Source organism: Ambystoma mexicanum, chromosome 10 (genome assembly GCF_040938575.1).
Source record: "Ambystoma mexicanum isolate Mex_15411 chromosome 10, UKY_AmexF1_1, whole genome shotgun sequence".
In the NCBI taxonomy this organism is placed as follows: Eukaryota; Metazoa; Chordata; class Amphibia; order Caudata; family Ambystomatidae; genus Ambystoma; species Ambystoma mexicanum.
This window is the reverse complement of record NC_090932.1, coordinates 974,618,814-974,631,022: the sequence shown is the minus strand read 5'-3', so window position 1 is coordinate 974,631,022 and position 12,209 is coordinate 974,618,814.

The following is a 12,209-nucleotide window of genomic DNA, read 5'->3' as shown; positions in this document are numbered from 1 at the left end:
TCATGTTCCATGTGCATTCCATGCATGCCCCTATATGTCCTTTGCAGCATGATCATTGTAGTACGTGTCCAGGATGGCATACATTTAATAGCATGTGATCATCCATTCCATGCCCACTGTGGCTCAGTCCAGTATCACACACATGTTTAGGGTGTCATAGTCTGTGTGGGGCACAGGCCTCCACCTGTCTCAGGCCCCCTGACTCTGTCAAACAGGTGTAGTGCCTTCTGCCCAAATGGGTGTACTACAGAGGGTTCATCATGTGTTCTCATCGGCTGTGTTGTCAGTTGACTCAGATGATGCATTTGATGCTACTCAACACTGTCTGCCAATACACAGTTATCTGGTCAACCTTTCACTGCCATGCAAAGTCTTCCTGCATTTTCACTAGGAGGGGGGGGGTTGCCTGTATCCATGCAACCCATTGCATGCACATTTCACGTGATGCCTCACCTTGCACCTACACCGCCTTCTTGTTTATTGATTGACATCATAATGTACTTGTTGATGTAGATAGTCGGTAACATGCAAATGCTCTGCACTGCACTAACCCACTTCTGAGCCATGTTACACCGTTCTACATGCCTACTCACTGCTGCAATGCCAAAGTGACGTGGCATGTATCGTCAGAATGTCATCCCTTCACTGTCATGAAAGGCACAGGCACATGTGCCTCCTGTGACACATGTACTCAGTATTGAAACACCCCAGTGGGGGTTTAGCAAAGTTGGTCAATCTGAGGCCTATATTAACCGGTATAGGCCGCAGATTGACTGTAGCCTGCCAATCGGGTTGTAATGACTGTGGAGCTGCCTGCACGTATGTAAATGTACACTTTCACATACATCAAAGCAAGCAGTGTTGTAGCTGCTTGCTTTGCTGTATTGGTTGCTGTTCATGATCACAATAAGGGTGTATAGGGAACAATTTCACATAGACGTATGCAAGCAGCTTCAACGTTGTGTAGTGCAACATTATGGCTACTCACTTATGTGTGTGGGAAAGTGTTCATTTACACATGTGTCTTCTGAAGCTTTTTTGTTGACTGACTAATATGTAGTTGATTGACGTTAATGCTGGTGAGATTTCAGCATTGCACCCGTTATGTTCAACTGGCACAATCCTGAAGGTGCACTTTAGTGCAATATGTGTATGCCCAGGCCCACTTAGCTAATCTACTGGTGTCTGGCCGTGATGATTTGACACACTGAATAACGGTTTAGGGCACATTCATAGCACAATGTGCTCAATCAGGCCTTGAGGGGTGTTCTGGAGGCTTCATGGCCGCCAGCTCGGACCGTACTGGGCGTTATGGTCCCTCATACCTGGTTGCAGGTCCTCGCTTTGCTCGGGACATTCACTATGTCTACATGTCCCATGACACCCGGTACGGACCAAGCTGCAGATGGATGAAGCAACATTGGTGATGATGATTTAGTGATGCATGTGTACATACCTATTACGTGAGTCATGGTGTGTTTGGATTCACTTGCAGCTGTGGTCATTTGGCAGTTCAGTCATGCTTATGGTATGTGCCATCTCTTTGTTGCCATCTGTCATTTCTGCCTGTGACATGTGCCTGACAGAGGTGGTGCGTGATGGAGGTGATATACTACATTCAGTACATGTGTAGGCTTTGCTATTTACACACATCCATTTCTGCTTTTGGGATGAGTTTGCATATCGATGCCACTGGATGCATGCTGGAATTTCATTTGTGTGTGACATGTCTGCTTCATGTGTTGGCTGTCGATGTGATGTCTATGTGTGTGTGCGTTATGTGCATTTGACATGTGCACTCATGTTTGTTCTTTCAACATTACCGATGATGACGCAATGGAGCCAGAGGATGGTGATGTCAATCCTGACACAGGGTTACTATTACATCAGCAACCCGGCACAAGTGGGGGTTTTGGGGTGATAGGCCACGAGAACCCACTTGTGCTGCAGACCATCGTATCCAGGGCTGACAATGGGTCTAGCTTGGATGATCACTCTGACAACAATGTTGAGTTGGATGGACGTCATGTCCATTCCTCAACGGTTAGTGATTCTGATATGGACGATCCTCTGTCCGCAACACATGCACTGAGGGGCCAGGCAGTGTAGGAACCTCAGCCTGTGGTGGATCGTGACGCACGGTCACACTCCACACCAGTTACTGATGTGCCTGAGGCATCACGTCAATGGAGGGATGTAGTCATGCAGCCACGGGCGGTGCAAACCCAGCGAGGACCACGGCTCCTAGGGCCCCGCGGGTGTCAAGTCCAGCAATGCGGTGGCCGTGCACCACCAGGGTATACTGAGTGGGAGCAAGCCATGTGTGCCAATTCCAAACAACAGAGCAATTGATAAGATCGGTCAGAGCATGGAACGTGTGGCCCAATCCATGCTCCCCCCTGCTGGGTAGGTGGATCTCGAGCAGCGGGCAGCACAGTCCACGGCCCACTCACTCCGGCTGGGCATGGTGGCCTCAGACAGGGCACGTCGGGCTGAAATGGTGTCTTTGCATCAAGCACTTGCTGCTCACACAGACGCACACAGGAAGACCATGAGGGATGACCATCAATCCCTCAGATCTACTCTGGGTGTGCCCAACATGTCCCAGAAGGAGCGGACAGTGGAGAGGTTGGAGCAGTTTGAGAATACCATCTCAGCTGAGCTACGTGCGTACCGGGAGGTGCTCCAGATGTCATACGAGGGGAAAGCTGTGCATAGGCATGGTCAGGGTACTGTGCCACGTCCACCTTCTGCTTTCCATCCAGAGGATGACTCGGATGACAACTTATATCCCACACAGGTAGACCGTGCAGGCGTTGAGCAAATGGAGTTTTTTTTTTGTTCATCTCAACATCATCGCATGTGGGTGTTGAGGTGCACCCTGTACCTCCCCCCACCTGGGTGCCTCCCCCCACCCCCCCGGGTCGTATGTGGCCATTTTTTATTTTATAGTTAGTTTAATTAGTTAATACAGTTTAAATTGTTTGTCTATTGTGCATTCATGTGAAGGTGTGGTGCTTTGTGGCTTTTGAAAGCATCCACTGTCTGTTCCAGCTGGGCCCATTGAAGCTTATCTCATGTATGTGTTTGCGGCTTGGAGTCCTGACACATATGCCACTCCTGCTTCCCCTATCCATGGGCTCGCAAGGATGGTTCGGTGTGACAACCATTTACACAAGGGCATTGGACTCATATCTGTGGCCTGTTTGCTGATGTACTACTTGTGTTAATACCCCTGGTGGGGATTATGGAGGTTTTGTGCAATCAATTTTGGTGAGTACATTATTGAACTGTCAATTTATTGATGTTATTTGTGATGTATGTTCTTTTGTTGCCTGTATACGTGCTTGATGCACTTCATGCTGTAGACGGTAGCCTGCACCCTTTGGCTGTCAAAGTCACACTGATGGTGGGAGGGTGCCGGATGTTGACAATGTCAAGTTGGTACGTGTTGAGTTCAGCACCTGGGCATTGGGGCAAAACTGGATTCATTAGGAATGTGACCCAAGAGGCACAACTCACGGTCCAGTCCTCACCTGAGATGTCTCCGCCTATACTACTACGCTCCATTCTGTTTGGACGGCACGTTGTGTCTGGCTTCCCTCTTGGACTTTGAGGCTGCCTCACGGCGCCGGTTTCCTACTGGACTACTGCTCTTGTTTTTCACACTCTGGTCCCTTTAGTCCCTGTTCTGCTTCCTGCTACTGTCCTTGCTGCAGATCTGTCCACCTGTCTCTCAGGCTCTTATTTCCACATACTCTTACCCTGCCTTGGTTTGCCTCAGTACACTTCTCTTCAACAGCATCTTTCTGTCGCTCCTCCTGTCTTTCATCTATTACATCCATGCCTTTATGTTACCTGTTGGCTTTTACCAATGCTATTCAGCTGTTTTGGCTCTTAACTTGCTATCAGCTGTTTCCGGCTATCTCACATTCTCTGTGCCTTTCCAGACTTGTGCTGTCTCTGCCTTTCTTTGTTCACGCTATCAAGGATTGATTGGTTTTCAGCTCAACCATCCAGTTGTGCCAGCCTCCTTGGTTATTTTCGACTCAAGTTCCAGCTTTACCTTTCAAGGTACAGAACCTGGGGTTGTGTGGGAGGTCAGATGTAAGTCTCAGACATGGCCCAATGACAAGCAGCATAAAGACACACAAAAAGGAAACTTTCCAGACTTATTAAAAGCTTGTATGCCCTTTCTGCAGGAAAAGGATCCTCCTGACTACCTTTCACAGCAGACACCAGGCCAAGAACTACAAAATCCTGGCCACGTTTGGTGGTGCACACTTGCGCCTGCGTGGACAGGCAGACACACTGAGCTTGTGCTCAGACATCCGACAGAAGCAGACATGTTTCCAGGAGCTCTAAGCAAGGTGAGCAGCATGAGGGGCCATGCCCCAGCCGACCTTCCTCCAGGTCGCACACACATGCAAGCTAAATAGTGCCAGTGCTGCGGAGTTTAGCCATGCTTTGGGGAGGATGCACACAGTACAGCTAAGCCGCGCTGAGGAGCAAATGCTAAGAAGCTTTCAAAGTTGTCAGGGGCACATGCAGGGGGCATTGCCCATATCCTCGAGTACCCCCTGCTCCATAGAAGCTATGTTATTAGCGCAGAACTGTTCCTAGCCACAAACTAATACAGTGCAAGGGGGCATCCAGCGATGCACAAACTGTAGTGCAGTGCATATCATTAGCATATGCAATTAGCCACGTGTGCTGCCTATAGAAAGCCGCAGCTGACAGAACGCAACTTGTACTGAAGACGCAAATCGCAACACGCATCTAACAGAACATCCAAGGCACATTCTATCATGTGCGATTCTTAACACATGGTCTTCCGTTTAACGCGGGGCCATGTGCATCTACCTTGCTGCCTTAACAGTGTATAAACCACCACAGGGGCAGGCAAAACTATACGAACAAAGCAGCAGACAAGAGTGCTTGTTTCAGGAGGAGTCACTAAGTTCGAGGCATGAATGGTGTTATGTGTGTGTGGGGAAAACACACACAGACTAGTAACTCACACTCTCTTTGCAGCATTGAACTGCTCCTGTTACCGGACCTGAGAGTGCACAGGCAGGAGGCCAGCACTCACCCCAGAGATAATGTCTCTCTTTTGCTCGCCTTGGATCCAATTTGTACAATGTGCATGAAGTACATGGCTTCTATGATTGAGAATGTGTAATTGTCAATAGTTGTATTTTGTATTTTTACTACTTTCCCTTGCCCCTCCACCTCCCCTCTCCTGACCCTCTTTCGGTTATCCTAAATACCGATGCCTATCCAGCCAACGCATCCCTAACCCTATTTCCCTGCTGGGGTCTTGGCGGCCTGTGTAAGTTTTACCCTGTAGGCACCCAGACCGCAGAGGGGGTGGTTGGTTTGTGCCACTCCTGCACCTGGAGACCAGAGCTGTGACACTACTCATCAGTTGTTGCATCCTCATTTATTGTTGTGTATGAAATTGCTCCCCATCCTGTTGAACCATTGTTCAACTGTGCTACCTTGGTAGTTATTCTATCATTCTGCTTAGACATGTGCTTGGCCATATTCAGCGACTTCAAGCCATCTACTGGAGACTCTTCCAGGTTTTTTTTGTGGCTGCAGGCTTTTTACCAGGTTTTGGGGTTTGGCTCCTTGGAGTTCTCTGTGATTTGGTATTTTTACCAGTCAAGGTGGCCTCTGAGGGGGCTGGACCCTATTTACTCGAAAGGAGGTACACAGAAACCAAGGGGTAGGGAGATCCTGAAGCCAGGTAGACTAGAAGGAAGAAGCCAACTGACCACAGACACAGTTCTACTGAAGGTCATGGTGATGAGTAAATGAGGAAGGGCCTTTTGTTGTCGGACAGTACGCTTGGGCTACAGTGTTTGGGCACTCTCTGACATTGTCATTGTGGGGTACTATGTACATAATGTGTTCTGCTGGTCAATGGCTGTTCCTGTATTGTGTTTACTTTTCAGGTGTCAGGGGATTGTTGTGGTTTGACATACTGCGGTGTACACATGGCCAATGTTCACATGTGATGTGTACAGAACACTGAGGGTCACTAGTTTTTACATGCATGTATTGAGTGCATGTCCCTACTGACACACGCACTTACACAATGCTCCACCACACATACAACCACGCTTCCATACCGACATGTGCACACAGATTGCCTTCTCTGGCATGCTTTGTCCCTGCAGCGCATGATCACTTGCCATTTGGGGATCGTGTACATGCATCAATAGGTTATTTTTGTTTCTTGTCCTTTTTATATGATGCTCAAGGTGTATCCCCAACGCAATGGCTGCTCACTGTGCTGTTTGCTGAGCAGTGTGTTGCAGGAGACACACACAGCACACAGGTTTGGGATTTGCAGATTTGGCTTGGCCAATGTGCATGCCAACAGGCATTCTGTCTTTTGCTGATGGTACCGCTGGTGGCATGCATTTGTGTATGACTTTGTATGTGTGGGAGGTTGTTGCTCAGTCATTTCATCTGATTCCATGTCAGGTGTGATTGTGTCAGGCCTCTTTCCATTTATCACATGTCACTGTGTATCTAATTGGTCATGTGTTGTGCTTTTGGTTTGCTCTTTTGCTGTTGTATGCCATGTCATGGTGTGGCGCAAAAGGGTGATGTGGGTTGGGAGGATATGGGCGACATACCACTGATTGTCATGGCCTGTTTTGCAGGGGGGTGGTGTGATATACACCTTGTATGTGTTCCATTTGGTCACACAGGATTGGTTATGTTTAAGTAGGTAGGGATGCACACAATGTAGCACTTCTGTGGCAACATTCTCAGGGTGGTAAGGTTGTGACAGTTGACTGTCTCTTTGTCATCATCAATTGTCACCTGGTATGTGCCAGGCCTGTGTGCACTCCGCAAGGGTGGGAGTTTAGGTGAAAAATGTGGCCACAAGCTGGGTCCGGGCTGCCTCGCCGCATGCCCTTTACCCTCCCATGGGCAGCGCCTGTGCCTGTGGTTGGGGAAGTGGGGGCACCACCATGTCCACCGGTACGCCCTGCCGTGTTGCAACATTGTGCAGGACACATGCTACCAGAATGATCCTGCACACTACTGGGGGTGCATATAGTAGCTGCCCGCCAGAGCGGTCAAGGGAGCGGAAGCATGACTTGAGTACTCTGAATGTGCGCTTCACTATGCCCCTGGTTGCAATATGGGCAGCATTGTATCTTACCTGTGGTGGTGTGGTGGGGTTCCGTATTGGCATCATCATGTGGTTGCTCAGAGGGTATTCACTGTCCCCTGCGGGGGTGAGGATGGTTGTCATTAGTTGGGTTTGTGTATTTGTCTGTGTGACATGCATGCATGTGCACAGACATTTGTACTCACCAATGAGCCATGTGTCGCCATGCTTCCCAGCTTCCAGTTCCCGGCTCAGGGCAGATATTATGTATATGAAGTAGACCCAGGATAGTTTGCATAGACAGAGGTGATGATTCCCTGGGCATCGCATACAACTTGTACATTGATGGAATGCCAGTGCTTGGGGTTTCGATAGATGTGCTCAGTGGCCCTAGGTGGACGTAGGGCCACATGGGTGCAATCTATGGCACCGAGCACTTTGGGTAAGTGTGCCACCCTGTAAAAGTCCTTGACCACGGCCTGCCTTTCTGCGGGTGTTCTGGGCATGTATATGTGCCTGCGGACTGAGGGGCGTGCAGTCATGATTGCCAACACCTGGTGTAGGCAGCGTGACTGCGTGGTCTGTGAGACACCCCCAACTATGGCAGTTGTCCGCTGAAATGACTCAGTGTCCAAAGAAAGCAGGACTTTGAGCACCTTTTCCAAGGGGCTCAGTGCTTGGGGGCACAAGGTGGGTGATGTGAGGTCATCCTCCCGCTCAGTGACCAGGTCTAGGATGATACGAGGTGGAAACCTATACCTGCCATAGACCTGGTCATCAGGCATCCCAGAAAGGCTGGTCCTGGGCAATAAATGCGGGGCCTGGCTGTGAGAAATGGGACATTCATCATAGCTGTATTTACGTGTTTGTTGTTTGCGTGCACTTTTATATTGCATAGGGACGTTTCCGCCTGCCTTTGTGTGGCAGACGTGTTTATGCCTGTGCATGCCTTTTGGTGTTTGCGGGTTTCCCGTATTCGATTCCATTAATACGTGTTGTTCGCGCGCGTTTGGGTGGTCCGTGTATTTCCCAGCAGTACTTCCCCAGTTACGCCTTCATTTTCACGCATTGTTCCCCATTCCACGTGTTCCACCCCCTTTTTGGTGTGTGGGCTACATGTTGTGCCCTTTCACTGACGCGTCGTGCACACTGTTCGGGATGTTGAAGTGACGTGTGCGCCAATGTGCACCACCCACGGATTTGGCACACATTCTGGGGAAAACACGCGCAAGGCCTTCCATCAATCGCATGTGTGCGCGTGTGCTTGCTTTTTCACGCTTGCGCCAGCTCGCACCACAAATTTCGGTGCACATTTGTTCCATGAATTGGCCCCTTAATCTCAACAAAAAATTCATTCTTACTTTGTATGCCAGTAATCATGGTTTGGAGGCAGTATTGTCCCAAGTAGAGGATGGAAAATAATATCCCATTACTTTTGCCACTAGAGTTTTGAGAGAGGCAGAATTTAACTACTCCATGATCGAGAAGGAGCTTTTAGCTGTTAAATGGGCGATCCATACATTTTGCTTGTTTCATTGGGGGAGGAGGTTTGTAGTAAGGTCAGATCACAAACCACTGAAGGAGATTTTGACAACAAAGGGCTTGGATAATGTTTCTTCAAGAATTTGGAAGGGGGTTGCAGGCATGCGAGAATATAACTGGGAGATAGAGTATGTTCCCAGGGTCAAGAACAAATCAGCTGATTGTTTATCAGGATGAACCAATGTCATGGAAAGGGACAATGACGATGAGAGTGATGAGGAACACATTTTGAATGTCACTCAAGAGGTTGTGTCAGAAAAATAATGAGGGGATGATACAGCAGCAGATGAAGTACTCAAAGATGTGAAAGAGTGTTTTGAAAGTGGTGTGAAAGGGAGTGAGATTAGTTAGGGAAAAATGCTGGAGGCAGTCAGGCATGTTTTTCATGAATTATGAATAAACAAGGGCATGGTCTTGAGGGGTGAGAAATTATTTCCACCAATAGGTGTGAGAAAGACAATATTAAAATTAGCACACGAGGGACACAAGGTATGACAAAAACCAAACAACTCATTAGGCAGGGTGATTGGTGGCCTGTGATGGACTTACAGGTAGATTGACTTATTTGGAGTGTTGCTGGTGTGAAGATTCCACCAAGGGTTACACCACAAGAATTGAACCCATGACAGTCAAGTACATTCCCAGCATGCCTTGGGAGCATGTAGGTTTAGACATGATATGATATGATATGATATGGCATTTATAACACGCCTTTATGGTGTTTCATTGTGGGTCCGGTGGGTCCGGTGAGATGTCTAGGGATTCTTGAGGTTCTGCAGAGTTTTGACTGATATGTTCTCTAGGTGGGTGGAAATTGAATGGGCACAGAATATATGTTCTAAATATATCATTGCGTTTTTCGGAGGCTATTTATAAAAGGGAAAGGTATCCTACAACCATTATTACAGACAATGGTGTCAATTTAGTGTTGCAAGAAATGAAAGCGTTTCTTAAAGAGAATGGGATAGAGCATGAAACCAGCTCTATTTATCATCCTGAGACCAATGGAATTGTTGCAAGATTCAATAAAGTCATAAAGAATAGCATTAAGGGTGCTATTGTGGAGAATGGAGATTGTCATTGCACATAGGTCCACACCGCATGCCACCACTGGTATTTCCCTTTTTGAAATGCTGAGGGGGAGAAAACCCAATACGAGGGTTTGTCCTTCATGGTTTGGTAGGGCTTGTTAAAAGGACATTGATTTTGAAATGGTTGAGAAAAATGTGACAGACAGTTAAATAGCAATGCTCCATTTTGACATTAGGAAGGCAATTTAAAAATGCTGTGTCAAAGTGGGTGACTTGGTTAGGATTAAACTTCCTCATTCGGGTGCTGGAAGATATGTGGATTGGTCGGGGCTCATACAGGTACTAGAAAAGTTTCATGATGCTGTCAGAGTTCCGGGTGGCAGGGTGTGGAATTTGAACTGGGTGTGCAAGTGTGTGAAGAACATACTCAAGAATTTCAATACCACAAGAGAAAGTGGTAACAGAGGTACTATACTCAGGCTTGAGGAGCCGAACACCCTCAAAGAGAGGGTTGGTGTGGCTCGCACGAATTATGATTTGGTAAGCCCTCATACCTGAGAGACCATGTGAGTTGAGCAGAGGGTTAGTTTCCAACATTAGGAAGTCCCTCCTTTCCTTAAAATGTGTATGTACTGTGTAATAAAACACCAGGTTCAGCGTTTGTGCCATGCATACAGTTACTTTTTGCTACAATGTTTTGTTAACCACTTTTGGCTTTAGGACTCTGGACCAAACTTTTCCTTGGTTTTTCTTTTCCTTCAATCCTGTTGTGTTGTTAAATTCAGTTCTGTATACATTGTTATCATCACTAGCATCTTCTATGTTTCTATTGTAGCCAATTGGTTGAACTTGTATTTGTACTTTGTTTGTATTATTGTGTAAAGCGGGGAGGTGTGTAACATTGTATCTTCCTTGTGTGGAATATGGAACATGGAACATAGAAGGCTAGGGGAAAAATGCTAAGGGAAAGTCAGTTGATGAGAATGGTGTTGCTGAGCCGATGAGCTATCACAGGATCTTAATAAACTTTGTTTCAATCAGTGTGCCTGTGGAGATCTTTTCAACTGCGTTCACTACTACAAAATTATATATTTAAGAAGCATAGGTAAATTATACAAGCATACAAACAATCGAATCTTTTTTTAATAATGATACAGTTTGAATAAACTGTGCGGCTTATGTGAAAGTAAGGTCTCTGATAAATAATTTCTGCTAATCTTGGCAGAGTCGTGTATATTAACTCCAATGTGTGACTTGTCTGCTAGATAAAAAGCACAGGCTATTGGACCAATCCACACCAGCAGAAAGATCTGTGTTAAAATAGATTGTAAATATGGAGAGAAAACTGGTCAGACACCTAGGCACGTGAATGCTATGCTGACTTTTATATAATTTATGTAATCATTGAAACATCTCTTTAGGATTGTTTTTCTATTGTGTAGCACATTTTAATATTTCGATATTTTAACCACTCATTACACAGATTACTGTGCCTATAATTTCTATGACAAATATTACAGCCTTATCAGTTCAAGTGACCACCAGTACCTAGATGAGTCCTCAAGGAAGGAAATCTGTCATTCAAGTTTTCAACCAAAACAAAGAACTGAAATGGCTCTTCTTGATGGTAAAGAAAAACTTCTTAAGCTATTAGATACTGACGGCACATGATACTCATGTTACTAGGTCAATCAGCAGCTGACAACACTGTTGATCACCAGATTCTACTGGACATACCCATCCAGACGAGCTTGGCACCACTACCCACAACTGTTCTCAGGCACTTTCATTTAGCCACACTTCCACAGATAAACTGGCTTTAAAAAAAATCTTTGTTGGCCTCTCTCGACTGTGATGTCCCCCGGGGGTTCCTGTTTTTCTACAGTCTTCTTCAACATGAATATCCTGCCTTTCCATGACCTGCTGGCTAGTCTCGGGATGAAGCTTCAAAATGATGCCAACAATACGCAGATTCTTCACAAACTAACAGGAAAACTATTTGCAAATATGCTACTTATTTGACAACCATTGGAAATTGGATGAGAACACATTTCCTCAGTCTTAACCAATCTAAATCCGAATATCTTCAAATGCAAAATGATAGCCACCAACCGGAATTCTCATTCCTATTTATTCCCAAATATCCCTATCCCAGGCCTGTATCTGAACCACAGAAAAGGTTAAGTCCTGTGGTATGTTATTTGACACCACCTTATCTATGTTGCCAGCAGCAAATTTCATTGTGTAATCAACATCGCAATTCCTTATGCTGCTTGGACAAATACATCATTTGTTATCAGATTAAAACTACTCAACCAAAGTTCACGCAGTTACGGGTCAAAACTGGACTAATATACTCTTTAATATCTCAGGATAAGCAAAAAATACTTGTGTTGATCACAGGTAGTTATTAACACTGCAGCGCATAAGCTTTGCCTCTTGATATTAAACTTTTAATAACTTCCTATTGTTCAGAACAAAACTTAGAATGTTCCTTTTCA